Source organism: Pelobates fuscus, chromosome 10 (assembly GCF_036172605.1).
Source record: "Pelobates fuscus isolate aPelFus1 chromosome 10, aPelFus1.pri, whole genome shotgun sequence".
Taxonomy (NCBI): domain Eukaryota; kingdom Metazoa; phylum Chordata; class Amphibia; order Anura; family Pelobatidae; genus Pelobates; species Pelobates fuscus.
In genome coordinates this window covers 142,807,373-142,822,362 of record NC_086326.1, presented here as the reverse complement: position 1 = coordinate 142,822,362, position 14,990 = coordinate 142,807,373, and the positions used below count along the sequence as shown (strand labels likewise).

Below are 14,990 nucleotides of genomic sequence, written 5' to 3'. Positions count from 1 at the left end.
AGGGAGGTGACATTGTGGGGGGGGGGGGGGTGGGGGGGGCAGTGCGCAAGAAGGGACAGTATGGAGTGCAGTGTGTAGGAAGGTGACAGTATGAGGGAACACAATCACTGACACGCACTGCACACAAACACTCAATGACAAACAGACTCACTGATGTGACAGACACTCACAGACACAAACACACATTAACTGACAGACACACACATTAACTAACAGACACACACACATTCACAAATTACTAATATTATTATTTCAATTTGTCCATCCAGCCTCCTTAAGAACTGGAGTGGATCTGTCCCTGAGGTCCACTTGGGCAGCTGTGAGGCAGGCGGCTGTGAGCACATCAGAGGTGTCGAGAGAACTGTAATCCTCCTGCTCTGCTCCTTTGCCGGACGTCTACTGATATAGGGAGCCGGAATAGGACGTCATATCCCTCGCCGCCCGCCTCAGGGATCCATAAACTGTGTCCTCCAAGACAGGAGGAATCACTGAGGATGTCCATGCGGTCATTTTGGGATAGATACAGCCAGAGTTAGCTTTAGGCGAAAAATCCCACACACGGGCTTACAGTCACACACAGGCAGCCACCCAGAACAGAGGCAGGCAGCCACACACAGGCAGATAGTCACACATACAGTCACAAACACACACAGAGGCAGACAGCCCCACACACACACAGGCAGGCCCTCTCTAGGGTTAACCCTACCTGCTGTAAACATAGCCGTTTCAGAGAAACGGCTATGTTTACATTTGGGGTTAAGCCAGCCTCTAGTAGCTGTCTTCCGGTCAGCCACTAGAGGCGCATCTGCAACGCTGGAGGCATATTATGCCTCCATCACGCAGAACGTCCATAGGAAAGCATTGAGAAATGCTTTCATATGGACACTTTGAATGCGCGTGCGGCACTGCCCCCCATGTGCGTTCCACTACACTGATGTCAGACGGGGGAGGAGAAGTAAGGCAGTGAAATAAGGTGAGTAACTGAAGCACCACGGGAGGGGTACCCTGCGGGTGGGGGCACCCTCAGGGTACTATAGTGTCAGGAAAACCGATTTGTTCTCCTGACACTATAGAGAATTATAGTTCTATTTTTTTATTAAGTAAGCTACAATTCTCATTTGGAAATGATTCTGTTTAAGTTCAGTACCCATTTGCATTTGTTAATTGCATTTAAGTATTGTTAGGTCTGTCTCTCAAGTTACTATCAATAAAGACATTTAAATACGGTTTTGATAAAAAAAAAAAAAAAAAAGAATTTTGTAACAGGACAAGTTGATTAGGCAGACGCATTAGTCCCTGGACAAGTAGTTTTTTTTTGTTTTTTTAACACCCCTAACAATAAAGAGATATTTACAATAACGAGATATTTACAATAGGGAGATATTTACAATAGGGAGATATTTACAATAGGGAGATATTTACAATAGGGAGATATTTACAATAGGGAGATATTTACAATAGGGAGATATTTACAATAGGGAGATATTTACAATAGGGAGATATTTACAATAGGGAGATATTTACAATAGGGAGATATTTACAATAAAGAGATATTTACAATAGGGAGATATTTACAATAGGGAGATATTTACAATAAAGAGATATTTACAATAAAGAGATATTTACAATAAGGAGATATTTACAATAAGGAGATATTTACAATAAGGAGATATTTACAATAAGGAGATATTTACAATAAGGAGCTATTTACAATAAGGAGATATTTACAATAAGGAGCTATTTACAATAAGGAGATATTTACAATAAGGAGATATTTACAATAAGGAGATATTTACAATAAAGAGATATTTACAATAAGGAGATATTTACAATAAGGAGATATTTACAATAAAGAGATATTTACAATAAGGAGATAATTACAATAAGGAGATATTTACAATAAAGAGATATTTACAATAAGGAGATAATTACAATAAGGAGATATTTACAATAAAGAGATATTTACAATAAGGAGATATTTACAATAAAGAGATATTTATAATAAGGAGATATTTACAATAAAGAGATATTTACAATAAGGAGATATTTACAATAAGGAGATATTTACAATAAGGAGAGATTTACAATAAGGAGATATTTACAATAACGAGATATTTACAATAGGGAGATATTTACAATAAGGAGATATTTACAATAAGGAGATATTTACAATAAAGAGATATTTACAATAAGGAGATATTTACAATAAAGAGAGATTTACAATAAGGAGATATTTACAATAAGGAGATATTTACAATAAGGAGATATTTACAATAACGAGATATTTACAATAGGGAGATATTTACAATAAGGAGATATTTACAATAAGGAGATATTTACAATAAAGAGATATTTACAATAAGGAGATATTTACAATAAGGAGATATTTACAATAAGGAGATATTTACAATAAGGAGATATTTATAATAAGGAGATATTTACAATAAGGAGATATTTACAATAAGGAGATATTTACAATAAGGAGATATTTATAATAAGGAGATATTTACAATAAGGAGATATTTACAATAAGGAGATATTTACAATAAGGAGATATTTACAATAAGGAGATATTTACAATAAGGAGATATTTACAATAAGGAGATATTTACAATAAGGAGATATTTATAATAAGGAGATATTTACAATAAGGAGATATTTATAATAAGGAGATATTTACAATAAGGAGATATTTACAATAAGGAGATATTTACAATAAAGAGATATTTACAATAAGGAGATAATTACAATAAGGAGATATTTATCTCCTATCTGTTCCCACTGATTGACTGACAGTGAGTAAATCATGGCAGACTGAGATCTTATGACCCAATAAAGCACAGAGCTGGATATATTCCATCCAGACCCAGTGACGTCATAGCAATATCTCCTCCTGAGCCATGTTATATTATTGTGTATTATACAAACACTGAGCTCTGACATCAAACACAAACTGACCTGGAACCAGACCGGAACTGATAACTAGCGTGGACCGAGTTTGAAAACACTGTACTAACCAGCTGCCGACAGCTTCCTGTTTACGTCACACGGAGGTGCAAAGCCTGTCGGGAGTTGTAGTTTCCGTTTGTTCGTTGTGTTGTAGACCGGAAACGGAAGCAGCGTGTTGCTGGGAGATGGAGTGTAACTGTCAATAAAGCTGGTTACAGCTCATATCATGTATGGAGGGCAATGCTCTCTGTCAGTAGCAGGAAAATCCCATTTATAGCCTGAAACATAATGTGTCTCCAAACCAGGAGCCTGGGGGCAGACATTTTATTTTATCAATAAACTTTATTATATTACCCAGCATTCCACTGGGTTTATTATTGATCACTTCTCCTCCTGTGTTTTATATTTAGAACTTCAATCTCTTCCTAATAGAAATAGCTTTTTACAATCAATACTGTGACACATTTTACAACTTTTCTCACTATTGTTAATCTATGTTTTGCATTTTTTTTTTTAAATATATAATCTTTATTTTCCAAAGACAAATCAGGACACAACATATACATAGTGTGAAGAAAACCCCTGTTTTATGGACTTAGTTCAACTGTTTTGTTCCCCCCCCCCCCCCTTAGAACACCCAGCATTAAGCCTCGGCCCATGTGTGGAGAGTTATGCTATGCTTGAGTCTACACTCTGCCAGGAAGGATTATTCGCTAACTACTGGGAGAAAGGGAACCCAAGACGGTCAGAGAGGGTTGGACCGTCACAATTGGTGGCAGCAGCGGGATCGTCCCTTTCTCATGAATTTATAATTCAAGGCTGAACCTGGAGCCTGCATGGAAGCTTACTACAACCAGCTCAAGCGCAACACCCTGAAAGACTTATTGGAGGTTCGAGGGGGCAGCGTAAGTAAACTAATGGAGCTGGACAGGGAAAGCGTGGCTGCGGCAACCCCGGCTGTTCGTGCAGAAGTTAGCGAAGTATACTGAGAAATAAGGGAACGGCTGGCGCTGTTCGGGCCAAGCCCTGCGCCAGAAATCATCCTTCGCATAATTGACAGTGCGAATGAAAATGCGAATAAGCGACGGGAATTACAAATCCGCTTAGTGGAGGCACAGAGAACTACAGCGGTCGCACCGAACAGTTCCAGATTTAACCCCGAACCGCGGAAAATTCCCTTCAGCGCATTCAAAGCCTTTGAGGAGGCTACAGACGAGATTGATGGCTATTTGGCAGACTTTGAGAGACAATGTGCCCTACACAAGATACCAGAAGGGGAACGGGTTCCAATTTTGTCTGGAAAGCTCTCTGGCAAAGCAGATGATGCATTAAAAACCATTCCTGAGCAGGACATAAGCAGCTATGAGCGGGTGAAGGAAGCCCTCCTAGCCCGGTACGCAGTGACCCCAGAGGGTGTACCGGCGAAAATTCCTGGAGTCCAGGAAGACAGCAACCGATTCGTACACGGAGTGGGCTTGCAGGCTGCATCGGGCAGCCACCCACTGGGTGAATGGATGCCAAGCTACCACCCTGGAGGAATTATTACAGCTGGTGCTGCTTGAACAGTTTTTCTCGCTGCTACAAACGGATGTAAAGGAATGGGTGAGGGATCGTAACCCCCTCACCTTGCAAGAAGCAGCCCGACTTGCAGATGAATATACGGATGCCCGCAAGCCGGAACGACCGTCCCTCAGACCTCAACCAGCACGGGTTGAGCCACCAGCACCACTGTCAGGAGGCAACTATCCACCTCCACAGCAGGAGGCAACTATCCACCTCCACAGCAAGCCCCAGCAGCCGTTAGTCGACCTCCCCAGACTACGGGACCCAGATGTTTCCGATGCAAGCAGGTGGGACACTGCCGCAGGGATTGCCCAATGGAACCTACCCAATCTACGTGGAATCGTCCATCCGGTACCAGCTCTCGACCAGCAGTGCACACCATCGACTACCCCGTGTCCTCTACCTGGGAGGTAAGAAGGGTGACCACCCTAAAGTTAAGATGGTTCCAATGCCCATAATTGAAGAATCCTTTAGTCAAGTCGCTGTAGACTTAATAGGGCCCCTAGCTCATCCCAGTCGTTCAGGTAAAAGGTACATACTCACTCTAGTCGACTTCGCCACTAGATATCCTGAAGCGGTAGCACTGTCTGAGGCAGAGACAGTGGCGGATGCCCTGGTCAAGATGTTCTCAAGAGTCGGTTTTCCACAGGAAATCCTATCAGACCAGGGTACCCAGTTCACTGCCGCTGTGACCCAGCAGCTGTGGAAGGTCTGTGGGATAAAACCCCTGACTAGCTCCCCGTACCATCCCCAGACCAACGGTCTATGCGACCGGTTCAATGGGACTCTGAAGCAGATGCTAAAGATGTTCACGGCCGCTTGCAGGGACTGGGAGCGATTCCTGCCGCACCTCCTTTTTGCTTACCGGGTGGTCCCACAGGAATCCACGGGGTTCTCCCCCTTTGAGTTGTTATATGGGAGGCGACTGAGGGGACCCCTAGACCTGGTTAGGGAGCAATGGGAGGAGCCACAGAGTCAGTCAGGAACTGAGGGACCGTATGGAGGCGTTGACCCAGATGGTGTGTGAAAACTTCCAGTCGGCTCAGCAGCGCCAACGGGTATGGTACAACCGGAAGGCCAGGCACTGTAGTTTTCAGGTAGGACAGCGAGTTATGGTACTTAAACCAGTTCGACGGGACAACTACAGGCTGCCTGGCAGGGACCCTACAAAATTATTGGGAAAGGATGTGACATTACGTACACGGTAGCAACTGTGATGATGAGAATGTAAAGCGCACATTCCACATCAACATGCTGAAGGAATACAAGGGTAGAGAAGAGGAGGTGGCGGCCGTGTGTGCGCCACCATCCGAGGATCTAGGCACCCTACCCCTGCCGGATCTATTGGAGGGCGACCAGAGGGTACGGGCTATAGAGTTGGTACAGTTGGGGGAACGGCTGGGACCACAGGAATGGGCCCAGGTGATCGCCCTTCTGGAAGCCAAAGAGGCTACGTTCTCTCGGGTGTGCAGGTACACGAGACTGGCCATCCACAGGGTGGAGACCCCAGGCCAGGCTCCCTTGCGGCAGCCCCCCTACCGCATCCTTGAGGCAGTCCGTGAAGGGATGCGGAGAAATGCTATGCTTAGGGGTCATTGAACATTCGAAAGTCCTGACAACAATAGACTTATGTAAGGGCTACTGGCAAATTCCCCTAGCCGAGGACGCCATTCCGAAATCGGCCTTCGTCACCCCGTTCGGCTTATACCGCTTCCGAGTTATGCTGTTCGGGATGAAGAATGCCCCAGCCACTTTCCAACGGATGGTAGATCGCCTCCTAAATGGTCTCCAGGATTATGCGTGCGCATACCTGGACGACATAGCGATTTTTAGTAAAACCTGGGAGGCCCACTTAAAACATGTAGGGACGGTACTGGATAAAATCCGAGTAGCCGGCTTGACCTTGAAGCCTGACAAGAGTCGCAGTACTTGGGCCACCGGGTAGGCTGCGGAAAACAACGGCTGTAGCCCGCTAAGATTGAGGCTGTTGCCAACTGGCCCACCCCCCCACCAAGACGCAAGTTATGGCTTTCTTAGGGACAGCCGGCTACTACAGACGCTTTGTCCCTGACTATAGCACCCTGGCCAAACCCCTGACGGACATGACAAAAAAGAACTTACCCCGACAGGTCCTGTTGTCCCCGGAGTGCGAGGTAGCCTTTCAAGCATTGAAGCAAGCTCTTATAAATGCACCTGTTCTCGCTGCCCCCGATCCTAACAAACATTTGATTGTACACACAGATGCTTCAATGTTTTGACTGGGGGCAGTCTTAAGCCAGGTCGGAGAAGATGGGGGGGAGCACCCTGTAGCCTATTTGAGCCGAAAATGTTTGCCCAGGGAGGTCAGCAATGCGGCCATTGAAAAAGAATGCCTAGCTTTAGTGTGGGTATTGAAGAAACTAACACCCTACTTATATGGCCGGCCATTCACCCTCATCACGGACCACAATCTTCTCGTCTGTCTCAATCGGGTTGCAGGGGATAATGCCCGACTTCTACGGTGGAGCCTCGCATAACAACCATACGACTTCACCATCCACTACCGACCTGGCAAAATTAATGGGAATGCGGATGGACAATCTGAATTAGCGGCCTAAATTTCGCAAGGATTACCCGGACAGCCCCAAGTCGACCCAAAAAGGGTCCAACTGTGTCTGCCGGAGCTGTCAGCAAGGGGGGAGCAGTGTGAAGAAAACCCCTGTTTTATGGACTTAGTTTGACTGTTTTGTTCTCCCCCCCCTCTTAGAACACCAGTTTAAACCCTTAATAACTGTCATATTTTCAAACTCTGTCTGACCCTTTTTAACTGTCATTTTGTTTTCCTCTGAGCAGGAGTGGTTTTACTGCATGAATACTGTTGCTTTGTGTGCATTAAACAGATCTCTACCCAGCATTAAGCCTCGGCTCATGTGTGGAGGGTTATGCTATGCTTGTGTCTACACCCTGCCTGGAAGGATTACTCGCCAACTACTGGGAGAAAGGGAACCCAAGACGGTCAGAGAGGGTTGGACCGTCACACAGAGAAGAATACATTAATAATTGGTTAGGTGTTAAGTGATTTATGCAAAGTACGTCCTACTGAACAAAGCATTACTGGCGTCATGAAGTTCTCCCCCAGATTCCAGCGCCATCTTGTTAGTCGATCGATGGGAGGGGTAGCCTGTGGCGGCCATTTTGAGTACCGTATATACTCGAGTATAAGCCGAGTTTTTCAGCACATTTTTTGTGCTGAAAAACCCCAACTCGGCTTATACTCGAGTCAATAGTCTGTATTATGGCAATTTACATTGCCATAATACAGACTGGGGCTGTGGGGGCTGTCAGAGAGTTTACTTACCTCTCCTGCAGCTCCTGTCAGCTTCCTCCTCCTCCGCGCCGTCCGTTCAGCACCTTGGTCAGCTCCCACTGTAAGTCTTACAGTGTGAGCTGATAGAGGTGCTGAACGGACTGGCACAGAGGAGGAGAGAGCTGACAGGAGCTGCAGGAGAGGTAAGTAAACTCTCTGACAGCCCCCTTCTCCCCCCCACTGAACTACCAATGCCACTAGACCACCAGGGAAGGAGCCCCCTCCCTGCTATGTATAAAGCAGGGAGGGGGGACGAAAAAAAATAAAATAATAAATACTACAAATAAAATAATAAATAAATATTAAAATAATAAAAAAAAAATAATTAAATAAAATAAAATAATAAAAATTAATCATAAAAAAATATTAAAATAATAAAAAAAAAAAAATTGCCCACTCCCCACCAAGGCTCTGCAACACACACACACACACACACACACACACACACACACTGCATTCATACACACATTGCACACATACTCATACACACACACGCACACACACACACTGCACACATACACACACTGCACTCATACATACACACACACACTGCACTCATACACACACTGACTCATACACACACGCTGCACTCATACACACACGCTGAACTCATACACACACTGCACTCATACACACACGCTGCACTCATACACACACGCTGCACTCATACACACACACTGCATTCATACACACACTGTAAATAAATATTCAATTAATATAATTTTTTTAGGATCTAATTTTATTTAGAAATTTACCAGTAGCTGCTGCATTTCCCACCCTAGTCTTATGCTCGAGTCAATAAGTTTTCCCAGTTTTTTGGGGTAAAATTAGGGGCCTCGGCTTATATTCGGGTCGGCTTATACTCGAGTATATACGGTAATTCACTATATAATACTAATTATGGTTACACAGAGTAAATAGGCATTTTACTAAGCCAATTATTTTGTCCACGACAGTCCTCTCTTAAAATGACTATTTACGATATGAAAACAACTACAACTACAGCTCATCTGTCTGAACAGGCCTCGAACGCTTCACTGCGTGGGTGACCCGCAGCGGCTAGTTCACTACTTCATCCGCGACAGACTCTAGCCACTAGAGACATACACTGTCCCTATACTGTCCCTAGAGGGGAGTAGTTACACGTTTTACGTGGTGGGACTGAAGGGGTGTATGTGGTGTGTCACAGGCATCATCATCAAGGTCTTGGTGTAGGAAGGTTGGTGTGGGTGTAGTTTGATCAACTGTCTTCTGTAGGTACCTCTGTACACACGGAAGCACGCAACAGACAAAGACGCTAAAAAGTAACACTACTTTCAAAACGGCCATCCCTATCTGGAAGAGTACCTTTTGCCAGCCATTCCAAACCAGCTATCCCATTAATTATTGACCCCCGAATTACGTTTTAATTCTTCAGAGAGACTCTCTAATTTTTCTATAGCCATGGTTACTTTCCCATTTGGACCAGTGTTGTCAGGCATGTAGGTGCAACATGTCGTGGTATCAGGAAGTATCTTACACACTCCCCCTTTCTCTGCTAGCATCATGTCCTGAGCTATTCTATTTTGGAAGGTCATTTGAGAAGTAGCCTGTAATTGCTCTGCCAGGCCCTGGAGGGCATCTCTGGTATAGTTGACAAAGCGCTGTTGGTTATAATAGATATAGTTTATCTAATTTCAATTTTTATTGGCAGTAATGATTGGAAGAATGGACTCAAAACCTGCAGCTACTTCATCCCTTGCTTTAAACTCATTGGGCACCCCCCTAGGCACTCCTATGCCATCAATATATATATGAGGGTCAAAACTGCCTTTTACTGGAGTGTTTCTCTTCACTCTAAAATATGTTTGTGGTGAATCTAAGGGGCCCTGTGTAGCGGTACTTACCTTATCCGGGGGCCGGCCGAGGTCCTCTTTTCCCGCCGCGCGCGGTCCTGCACGCAGCTCGCTCGAAGTTCAGACGAAGGCGGGCACTGACCGCGAGACGCGGTCACGTGTCCCGCCTAGCTCTAAGAGCGTGCCGCACGTCTCGGGCGCACTCTTAAAGGGACAGTGGGAGCCGAAAAATGAAACAGTCTGCCATTGACCCGTCATTCCACATTCCCCATACACTCACATTTTGGGGGCGTGGATATGACAGGGGCCAATCAAATTGAATACTAAGGTATTTATACTTACCTCTCCCTTAACTCCCTGCCCTATAATGGTTTCTGATTCAGTTCCCTTTAGCGCTTGTATCGTTCAGTTGTGTTTTTTTCGTGCTTGACCTTGGCTTTGTATTTGACTCCGTTTTTCTCTTTATCCCTGCTTTGTCTTGTTTGCCGGCTTACTGATTCCTGTGTACCAGACCTTGGCTAGTTCTTGTTTTCGCTGTCTCTCTGTTCCCTTAACCTCGTCTCGTTCCTGACTCTGTCATTTCTCTGTTCTACGTCGAGTCCAGCCATTCTAAGGTCCGGTAAGACGTATCTGCTTTATCTTGTCTATTGGACTAAATCTTGCGTGTTGGGGTACACTACCATGAAACCCTGGTGATTATCTGAGATAATGTGAATAGGCATTATAACTTTAGCTAAGGTTAATTCTCCCCATCAGAGGCCAGATAGTTAGGGTCTAAGTTTCATATCCCCACAGAGCCAATAGATATCCCCACTGGATTGGTTTTGCCTAATTAATAGGTTAACTGGAGGTTCCCGATAGTTAGCACAATACCCGGGAGGTAAATTCCCCATGAATGTACCTGTGTCACTATGCATTGTATAACAAGTGTAGTTACCTGGATATAATGTAACTCCATCAGGTGGTTTGATGTCTCTCTGAGTTAGTGGGTACGCCTTCTTCCATGACAAACTTGTTGATGAATCGTTGCTTGGTTGTATATAAAGACTTAAGAAACATGTTTCTATTTCAGGAGGCAAATTTAAAGGTACTGTACCCTGGTGTGGTCTAGCTCCCTTTGCAGACATAACATATAGTTTTATTATGGGAGTTAACATTATATCTCATACAGTCAAGCCAAAGGTTAACATCTGAAAATTCAGTCTCCACTGCCATAGTATCTTCAAAGGTAGGGTTAGCTATGGCTACCATGTCCTTAAGAGTCTTGATGTGTGGTTTTAGTGGATTGACAGTCAAGTGTCGTGTGTCAACTCACTCAGGTGAATTGTACATGTTTTGTAAATAGAAAGTCCCTAATGTATTGTACGAGCCACCCCCTTTCCAATACATTACCACAACATACTCGCCCGCATCTCCAGGGCTAGGGTGTTCTATGTTTATGGTAAGTTTCATGGAAGTCGACCCTGTCAGCAGGGCCGTTTGAAGAAATTTGGGGTCCCCATGCAAAATGGACATGGAGGCCCCCCAATCCCCCGCTCCCACATGCACGCAAAGCCTACAGGAACCACAGCATAGCCATACAGTTTAAGTTCACCCACACTTTATATAAATAAAAAAGGTTTACAGTGCAAATACTGCTGTTGCATATACTGTGCATAAAAACAAAATGTTTACAGTGCAAATACTGCTGTTGCATATAATGTGCATAAAATTTGAACATTTTTAACAATTGAACATTTGCAAAAAACACCACTGTACCATAAAATCAAATATACATTAAAAAAGTACACAATAACTAAATCCAACATACTTAAAGGGACTCTCCAGTGCCAGGAAAACAATCCGTTTTCCTGGCAGTGCAGGTCCCCTCTCCCTCCCACCACCCATCCCCGGTTGCTGAAGGGATGAAAACCCCTTCAGTGACTTACCCGAGACCCCCCACCGATGTCCCTCGGTGGTGGTTTCGGGTAGCCACCACTCCTCCCCTTCATCACGTCAGCCAGCGGGGGAGACTGACCCCGCCCGCCGGCTGAGAAGACCTAATGCGCATGAGCGGCAATAGGAGCTCTCCATAGGAAAGCATTGAAAAAGCAGAGGGAAGGAATATGATGGGTGTGTTTCTATTGTCCCATCGTGTCTGATTGGCTGCTGTACTTGCATTGTATGTGTTGTAATGTGTTTATTGGTTGTTCTGAAAAACCCTGGGGTTGGTACTATGTGTGGAAAACCTGCATAAAAGAAGGCCCTTTGGTGCCAAGTAATACAGTTCTTCTTCACCCTCAATCTAGAGTCCTGTCTCTTATTGGGGGAATTGCTATATCACTACAAGGGATTGCTATGCTCTGCATGCTCCCTTGGATAATCACTTCTAAGCTCTTTTAAGAGCTTGTTCCTACTTTCCTCTCTTGGAAGAGAGGTTCACCCACTGGAACCTGGAGCCTTGTCGAAGGTCAAGGGTGGGTAGGAGACGGCGAGACCCCCAACAAGCTGTGGCGGTTCGTGGGGTCTGCAGTGGTTGTGGTGTCTGGCAGAGCGCTTGGAGCCCTCAGGAAGCGCTAGGAGCATCCTTCAACGGAGGTACCCAGTCGGGGTGCCGAGTGATCCGTTACAGTGGTGGCAGCGGTGGGATGGCGTCCTAGTGTGAGGAGAAGCAGCTCGGAGTGGAGTTACAACTAGAGGGATAGAGCTAGCTACCGTGCAGCGTCCCTATCTACAGCAACATGGAGCAGGAGTTCCACTAGAGATTGCAGGAGCTCCTGTCCCTGCAGGATGGGCCTACATCAGAAGAGGCCATGATGGACTAACGGGAGGCCGCCAGAAAGAAACTTTGGGACGAGGCCCTGGAGGACGTGCAGCGTCAGCGAGGTGAGAGGCTCCCCAGTGAAGAGCTGCGGATCCAGAGGCAAGTGGCTTTGCAAATGTCTTTCCTGGAAGATCAGCCCCTGGACGAGTGGGTAACACAGCTCTAGAGACTGGTATGGAAGGAGATTTGGCTGGAGGACGCCTACCAGGCCCTCTAGTGCTACACAGTGCAGCATACCCCCGAGATGGAGGAGCTCGACAAGCCTGAGGGGGATGAGTACGATGGTCCTGGTCTACTACTGGATGCCATGGAGGAGGAGCCTGCTTTCGGCAGCACGGAGGAGTTCCGATTCTGGGACATCCTTGACTACCGGATGGGCATGCACGTTTGGGCTGACGACGACCAGGTAAAACCAGACATGACACACCTGGTAACCATGGAGTGGGAACTGGAGCAGGCCTACCAACGCCTGCTCTGCTCGATTCAGCCCCCATTTACCCTTCAGGCAGACTCAGACCTACATCCCTTCAGTAGGAGAGACAGCATAGACTGGTCATGGCAGGTGGAGATGGCAGGTGGAGATGGGACCGAGGTCTCTCTACCGGCCCTACATGGATGCTGGGCAGCAAACCCAGATCCCCAGCAGCAGAGCAAGTTCCAGGGAGAGGAGACAACCGGTCTCTCTCTCCAGCGGCAGTGTGAGTTCCAGGGAGCCGAAGGTGTCGTCCTTCCTCCCCAACGGCAGTGTGAGTCCCCGGGAGCCGAAGGTGTCGTCCTTTCTCCCCAGTGGCAGTGTGAGTTCCAGGGAGCCGCAGGTGTCGTCCTTCCTCCCCAGTGGCAGTGTGAGTTCCAGGGAGCCGAAGGTGTCATCCTTCCTCCCCAGCGGCAGTGTGAGTTCTTCCAGGGAGCCGAAGGTATCGTCCTTCCTCCCCAGTGGCAGAGTGAGTTCCAGGGAGAGGAGACAACCGGTCTCTCTCTTCCCAGCGGTAGTGTTCCCCCCAGGGAGCCGAAGGTGCCGTCCTTCCTCCCCAGCGGCAGAGTGAGTTCCAGGGAGAGAAGACAACCGGTCTTCCTCCCCAGCGGCAGCTTACCCCACAAAGGGGAGACACTAATCTCCCAGACAGTACAGATGGGACCGTGGTCTCTGCACCCAACCTACAGCCTGTCCAGATCTTCTGGATGGTTGCTCCCGTGTCCTTCCAGCTTTGTCTTTCTTGTGGGGTAGCTGCTTCTTGTTGTTCCCTCAGGAGTTTAAGATCTGTGGGTAGTGTTTGCATGGTATATATAGGGGTCTCTTCAGCGGACACTCTTCTGTTCACTTCCCTTGACTGGCGTGCAGCATCCTTGGCGGCTTGGTCTGCTAAATAGTTGCCATGTGATTCCTCCAAATTCAGTCTTCCATGAGCCTTCACTTTCAGAATGGCCACTTCTTCCGGAAGCAGTAAGGCATCCATCAGCAGTTTGAAAGCTGCGCAGTGTTTGACTGGTGTGCCAGTTGCTGTGAGGAAACCCCTGGTTTTCCATATTAGTCCAAAGTCATGTGCCACACCCAGGGCATATCTTGAATCAGTGTAGATGTTAGCACGCTTTCCTTCAGACATTTTGCATGCCATTGTAATGGCTGTCAATTCAGCTTCTTGAGCAGACATGGTTGAGGGAAGTGAGGAAGCATACAGTACCTCATCTTGCGTAGTGACCGCAAATCCAGTGTGATATCTTCCCTTCTCGTCTGCAAACCTGGAACCATCCACAAATAGGGTGAAATCAGGGTCTGGTAGGGCAACCTCATGTACTGTTGGAAGGTGTGTCATCTCCATCTTCATCTTCATCTGCTCGAAGCAATCATGTGGAGCATCTGGATCCTGTTGTGTAGGGGGGAATCTCTTCACACACTTCCGTGTGGTACCGAGGTTAGCTAACAGTTTAGCTAACTCTTTTGGTGATACCGTCTGCTGTGAGTTACTCATGACTTGCTGCACTCCAGGTTTTTGCTGTGGGCCAAGTTCCTTCCAGGAGATGTCTGGAGACTTGGTTGAAGATACATGAGGAACGGCTACTTCCCAATGATGATACATATGGTTTACTTCCATGGGAAGTTGGACCAGGACCACATTGTCACTGTATAAATCTGTCAAGAGGATTCGTACTTCCACCAGGTTGAACAGTTCTTCTTCATAATGTGGATCCGGTCCTGGGATATTTCTGAACCATAAGGTACAGTGGAGGTATTCTTCAGGTTGCTCATCATGTGGAACTGAGGGCTTCCGCACTTGTAGTTCGAAAGGGACATCAGGGTCTATGTCAAGACTGTACCAATAGTGTGGTATTCCCCCCCTGGGAAGTGGCAGAAGAGTGGCCGGATTAAGAGAGTAACACCTTTGTAGGGTGGCATTGTCAGGTAGAAGTAATGCAGTCTGGAGGCGGAGGTGTCTCTGGGAGGTAAGGTGTTTCGGCTGAACTTGATTGAGAATTGCTGTAATGTCATGAGGAGCAA

At 46.3% G+C, this 14,990-nt stretch overlaps 1 protein-coding gene across 3 annotated transcripts in view; it reads right to left on the bottom strand.

Annotated features, from left to right (window-relative positions):
* LOC134574536 (gastrula zinc finger protein XlCGF26.1-like) overlaps nucleotides 1-14,990 on the bottom strand; it is a 229,658-nt gene that overhangs the window by 114,136 nt on the left and 100,532 nt on the right. For 2 of the 3 annotated variants that reach the window (XM_063433652.1, XM_063433649.1), the window contains exon 1: nucleotides 2,959-3,011. The exons of the other annotated variant lie outside the window; for it this stretch is intronic. The gene's annotated coding sequence lies outside the window, so the exon portion shown is untranslated. Of the gene's footprint in view, nucleotides 1-2,958; nucleotides 3,012-14,990 lie in introns of those variants that run through there. 3 annotated transcript variants of the gene reach the window in all.